Source organism: Pongo abelii, chromosome 18, assembly GCF_028885655.2.
Source record: "Pongo abelii isolate AG06213 chromosome 18, NHGRI_mPonAbe1-v2.0_pri, whole genome shotgun sequence".
Classification (NCBI taxonomy): Eukaryota; Metazoa; Chordata; class Mammalia; order Primates; family Hominidae; genus Pongo; species Pongo abelii.
The window spans coordinates 60,411,376-60,418,170 of NC_072003.2; positions in this window are offsets into that span (position 1 = coordinate 60,411,376).

Sequence of the window (6,795 nt, forward strand, 5' to 3'; positions counted from 1 at the left end):
ACATGTGTTTCCAGGTACATTGTATACCTCACTTAATGGGATTTTTACAATATTCCTGTAGGGTAGCTTAGAATATTGTGGTGGGTTGAATGGTGGACCTCCAAAATATGCCTATATTCTAAGCCCTGGAACCTGTGAATATCACCTTATATGGCATAAATGCGAACCTTATTTAATTTGGAAAAAAGGGTCTTCATAGAGCTAATGAACTTACAGATCTTCAGATGAGGAAATTACCCTGCGCTGATTCAACCCAGACAGAAGGGGAGAAGACGTAGACAAGAAGGACATACGAAGAAAGAGGACAAAATTGGAGTTCTGTAGCCGCAATCCAAGGAACATCTGCAGTCACCGGGAGCTAACATCAGAGCCACGAGAAGCTGGAAGAGGCAAAGGATTCTCCTCCAGAGCCATCGGAGGGAATGAGGCTCTGTTGAGATTTTGGTTTTAAACTTCCGGCCTCCAGAACTGCAAGAAAATAGATTTCTATTGTTTTAAGCTACCAGCTTTCTATCAATTAGTTAGGGCAGCCACAAGAAACTAATGCAAATAACAATTCCATTCAACAGATAAGAAAACTGGCAGTTGGAGAGGTAAAATTGATCACCCGAGGTCATGAAGTTAGAGAGAGGCAAAGCTGGGGCTGAAACCTGGGCCTGTCAGAATCTAAAGACCTTGTTCTTAGCCACATTTCTGGTAAATACATACCATGTTGGTCATTCATTTCTGTTTCGCTGCCTAATATGGTTAAGGCTTACGTAATCATATAAGTTGTTGGTTTACCTAAAAGCTATTGAGGACTTGTTCTGTGACTTTAGACTCTGAACAGCACAATTTCAGGAAAAAGAGTACTTTTGTTATCTATTGCTATGTAACAAACTACCTCACAATGTAGTGGCTTGAAGAAACTGTTTTGGTTTGCCTCACTATTTTATGGCACGGGAATTTAGGAGACAATTGATCGAGCAGTTTTTCTGCCTAATAGGAGCAGTGACCTGGATTCACGTGGGGTCTGTTCTGGACTGGGACTGGATTTCTGGTGCCCAGGTGCTTCTCTTAGCACCTTCTTCTTGCAACATATGAAACAATTCTCCAGGGCCTCTCCTTATGACTTAGGCTTCTCATAACATGGTGATCTCATGGTAGTCATACTTCCTATATTGGGTTGGCTTACACTGTTTGTGGGAATGTAAATTAGTTCAACCATTGTGGAAAATGGTGTGGGAATTCCTCAGAGATCTAGAACCAGAAATACGGTTTGACCCAGCAATCCCATTACTGGGTATATAGCAAAGGAATATAAATAATTCTATAAGAAAGATACATACATGCGTATGTCCATTGCAGCATTCTTCACAATAGCAAAGACATGGAATTAACCCAAATGCCCATCAATCATAGACTGGATTAAGAAAATGTGGTACATATACACCACGGAATATTATGCAGCCATAAAAAGGAATGAGATCATGTCCTTTGCAGGGACATGGAGGGAGCTGGAAGCCATTATCCTCAGCAAACTAACTCAGGAACAGAAAAACAAACACCTCATGTTCTCACTTATAAGTGACAGCTGAACAATGAGAACGCATGGACACAGGGAGGGGAACAACACATACTGGGGCCTGTTAGGGGTAGGGTAGGGGGAGGGAGAGCATTAGGGAAAAAAGCTAACGGATGCTGGGATTAATACCTAAGTGATAGGTTGATAGGTGCAGCAAACCACCATGGCACAGGTTTACCTATGTAACAAAAGTGAACATCCTGCATAGGTACCCCAGAACTTACAATAAAAATAAACATTTTAAAAAGGCTAAAGCTGGAATTGGCATAGTATTATTTCTGCTCTATAATGTTTATCAAATCAGTCATAAGTCTGCCTAGAATCAAGGAGCTGGACAGATCAGATTCTAACACTTAATACGGGAGTGGCATATATCTACATAGAAAAAAGCTAACAAAAGTGAAAATGAGGATTTCCTCATTTCAGAAGACTTTTTCGAAATACAAATATTACTGGGAAAGTTTATACCATAAACACATATTACTTAATATTTTCCAGATATCACATTTATAAAAATTAGTTTGTTCCATTTGTGTTCAGCCCATTATAACATAGTAAAATGGGTTAAAGCCCAAAGCTAAGGCAGAAAGCCAATAAGTAATTGCCCGATTTTGGAGCATTCAGCTGGCCATTGCTAATTATAAAGCCTGGCAATGGCCATCTCATAGGCTGTCTTGAAGAAGTATGTTGCTGTATTACCACCTGTGGTAGAGTTCAACCTGTATTACAACCTTGATACATGTGCACATTTTCCATCAGAGTTCCATCTTAGAATTTACTTTGCTAAGTTCAAAAAGAGTAATCGTGAAGATGAGCAAGTGGTGATCCAAGGTCCCTGTGTACCTATTGATGCTGCAGAGTTTTTCAAGTATGTTAGAAACATTTCAAATTAACTAAGTACAACCTATGTGCCTTTTTTATCCTTTCATATGAACTCTAGGTATAAAGCAGGTCCCATTAAAGAAAAAATTCAGTGGAAAGAATTCACATTCTGAATACTCTTTTCTTACCACTTCTGATAAATATGTATCTGGATGGTCAAAGTCATATTATAATAAGTGATAATAGTCATAGATAAACAAATTAGTCTAACCTCCAAATTAGCTATTGTCTCGCTGTTAGGTTTCTATGTTTCCAGAAACCACAGATGTTAGGGTTTTTCTGTCTTTTTTTTTTTTTTTTGGTGCAGAGTCTCGCTCCGTCTCCCAGGCTGGGGTGCAGTGGTAAGATCTCTGCTCACTGTAACCTCCACCTCCCGGGTTCAAGTGATTCTCCTGCCTCAACCTCCTGAGTAGCTGAGATTACAGGCACCCGCCACCACACCCAGCTAATTTTTGTATTTTCAGTAGAGATGTGGTTTCACCACACTAGCCAGGCTGGTCTCAAACTCCTGACCTCAGGTGATCTGCCTGCCTTGGCCTCCCTAAGTGCTGAGATTACAGGCGTGAGCCACCGCACCTGGCCTGTTTCTTCTTTCTTGACCAGATCCAAGCCTGTCCATCTTCCAATCTTTGCACTTAACTCACAAAAGAATGTGTCATGGTTAAAAGCCAGACACATGTAGACTTGCAACTCAGCTTGTTTTTCTACCCCAAAGAGGTTTTTCCTTGGACATCCTGAACATCCCAGAGAGTCGGGTTAGAACTTATTTTCACACAAGACTACGCCAGAGCCTGTACTGCTTTTCTGTGTGCTTCGCTTCTGGCCCTTACAAGGGTGCCTATCAGACTCAAGGTGTGGCATTAACAACTCCCTCTGTTTCCAGAAAGAACAGCAACATGTGTAGCCTCTAGGAAGAAGCTTCAGATAGCTTCTTACCAAGCCTCTTCCCCACTAGATTTCCCAGCTCTAATCTCAGTTCTACAAATGCCTTTCTAATTAATTTCATACTCAGTTTTATCCCTCGTTAATTCCTTTAAATTGACTACTTAACTCATCTTGAAAATCTCTCTGACTTTCGATTATTTTATCTCCAGTTTGCTTCTTTGTAGACCACTCCTCAGTTCTATGCAGTGAAACTCACATTCTTATATCTGAGTTTCCTTCCAATATATCACTTATAGATTATAACTGTCACCTACAACAAACTCCATCTCCTTCCTAAAGAAGGCATTTTTGGTGCATTATATCAATCTGGAGCAACAAGAATAATGGAAATAGAATGGAATAGAATGTCTCTCTTCAGTTCTGCCATCCAAATCCCAAGCTTCTTGGGAAGTAGCCCATTGTAAATCACATATGCTTTCATTCTGTTTTGATGTATAGCACAGTCTGGACTAAGAGTAGGAAAAATTATGATGTAGCCCCTCAGTAAACATTTTTCTCATATACCAAAATTTGCATACACTTACTTCGTTCTGTTATATATGCATTATACATGTTTGTATGTATATTGGTTTAGTAAATATAATGTATATTATATTACATATAATTATTATTCATGTGTGTAATATTTATAAAATATCTTACAAGGATTTGGATGCAAGTAATTTATCCATTTTGTAATCCTAGGAAGCAGGGTGAGGAAGAGAAAAATAAGACAAGAAAGAGAGTGAAGTCAATAAAAGAGCACTAAATTAATGAGCAGTATAATGTGATGGATAACTGGGTTTAATCCTGCTGGCTGCCATCTGATAGACTGCATAAAAGCACTTCAGAACAGTTTCCTGAAAGCTGGGCTATTCATGCATCAACTCTGATTCCTCATTGGTCTGGGTTTGTCTTGGAAGCATTAACTCACTAACACCGGCAACTTGCCTGATTTACAGACAACACATGCTCCTGTGGCCAGAGAAAGCATTCAGAGGGATGCAAGCAGATGAGGTAAGAAGTAATAAGTGTGTATGGGAATTGTCCACTAAGCTGTACCTGCCCTGGGGGTTGGGGAGAGCTTGATGAGCAGAGTCCTAAGAGTGTCTGCAACACTATTTTGGCTTGTTCTATTGTCTTTCTGCACTCAAACAGATTGTTGTGCAGAACTCTTAGAGTGCATGCACCCACGATTGAAAACTATAATAAAAGATTCTGAGATGCCCATGGGCAAAGATTAATTTTAGTAATCTCCATATTCACCCTTGCTATGCCCAGCAGTATTCAGTTCTCATTATAGATGCTCAACCAATTCAATTTGGTGTCCAGATGGAATGTCTCATGTTTAAACAGTGATACTCTTTTTAGTTAGTCATAACTTAATTCACTCAAATCCCTTGGCTTGAGGTCTGGCATCACTATGGAATTAGCTATCATTCACTTTCAATTTAAATTAATTTTCAATAGCAAACCAATGACATTTGGAGACTAGAAAACCAAAGAATACGTTTCCAAAGTTTCTATTTAAGTCTTCTGAAAAGACTGTATAATTGAATGCATTAACGTTTTAACAGTCCACATTGCATACCAAAGCCCTCTATAATCAAGTGCCTGGTTAATAAATTCTTGGCACTTCCATCTAGCTTACTGTAACAAATAGAATAGACTTCTTTCAGGAATAAACCTTGACCACTCAAGCTAATGGGAATCCAGTTAGGTTTTTGCCAACCTCAGGAAACATCCATTATCAATAGATGCTGAGAAAATTATATTAGAAATAAATGTTTTAGAGAGAAAATACAAAGTGCCTCAAAGTTGACAGAAAACAGAATCTGTGATGGTATTATGATTGATTTTGGAGAGAAATAGCTGTAGATGTTTAAATATATGAATTGCTTTAAAATATTTCAGGCTTGTAAGAAGGAAGATTATTGACCTAAAAGACACTAAAGTATCTTAGTGACTTGTGATTTATATGTAAATACATATTAAAAGATTGCTTAAAATTCATATTATTGATCTCATTGATTGCAGTGGCTCCAAGGGAGTTATTGAACACTTTGTAAATAATATATCTGGAAAAGATTGGGTTCATGTTTTCAAATTCATGCAGGCATTTCTAAATTTAATTCTAATGGTAATTGAAATGTTACATAAAGAGGAAAAATGTAACCAGGTGATAAGAGCTAACTACGAGCATCCATGTTTTGTGTAGCCAGAAACTTCTGCTGATAAGTTTTCCATGCAATATTGTCATCAGCTATTAAATTGTCTAAGATAGAAGAATATTATGCACTTAAAACAGTATTTTTCCTAGTCTCTTTAAATTGCGGTGAGTGGACTTAGGGTCAAATCCTGTCTTTACTCAACTTCCCTTTTTATTCTATTATGTGAGCAGAGGAGAAAATAGGTGTCAATTTTTAGTACCCAACTTAGAATATTTTGGAATTGCTATTCCAAAGGAAACACTAGAATGCATATTTTATTTATTAAATGTCTCTTAATTACTGGGCTTAATTTACAACCTCAGATCAGGTCAAGATCAATTAAAGGAATAACATTTCAGACCCTCGAAGAGATTAAAGCATTTAGAACACAACTTTATTCCAGAAGTTATTTGACTTCTAAGATTAGTATTTTGAACTTTTAAAAATGAATGCATGATTGTAATCCCATCCTCCTCCTATACGCCAAAAATATAGAAACAAATTAAGTCAAACTTGCATTACATGTTCCCATATAAAAAAGGACCATTAGCATTATAAAAGCAAATGACTTAATAGAGAATATTTGTCAACTAGAATGACCCTTGGTTCGTAACCTTGAGCTTCAAACACACTATAAAAACACACCACATTTGTAAATGAAACCTGGAAAAGATAGTTTCCAAGGCATCCTGTACGTGGGAATACCATCTGTCTTCATTAGTAAATGACAGGAACCAACACCTGAGGAGCAAGTTCAATCTATTCTTTTATTATTATTATTATTATTATACTGTAAGTTCTAGGGTACATGTGCACAACGTGCAGGTTTGTTAAGAACACTGGCCTTCTAAAAAAAAAAAAAATTGAGACTGGTTAGGAGCTAGCTGATTAAATACTTAAATGTGACTCACATCCCTCAGACCAGTGACCTCAGTGGTAAAATTAAAGGTTTAGATTTTATCAGGGATATAAATAAGTGTTTTGTTGTTTGTTAGTTTTGTTTTCTTAATTTGATTTCTTAATTTGATCTAGTGACCAAAGGCTGCCAGCATAATTTTGAGGCCACATCCTAGCACATCCAGAAAGAGTGAAATGAAGAAGTGTCAGTCATGGTCCTGGGATGTGATATTTAAGGCTCATCCCTTCCTGTAGTCTGTGAATCTATTGTGCTAACTCTAAAACTTCCTTTTGTAAAGAGCTGTGGCTTTTTTTAAA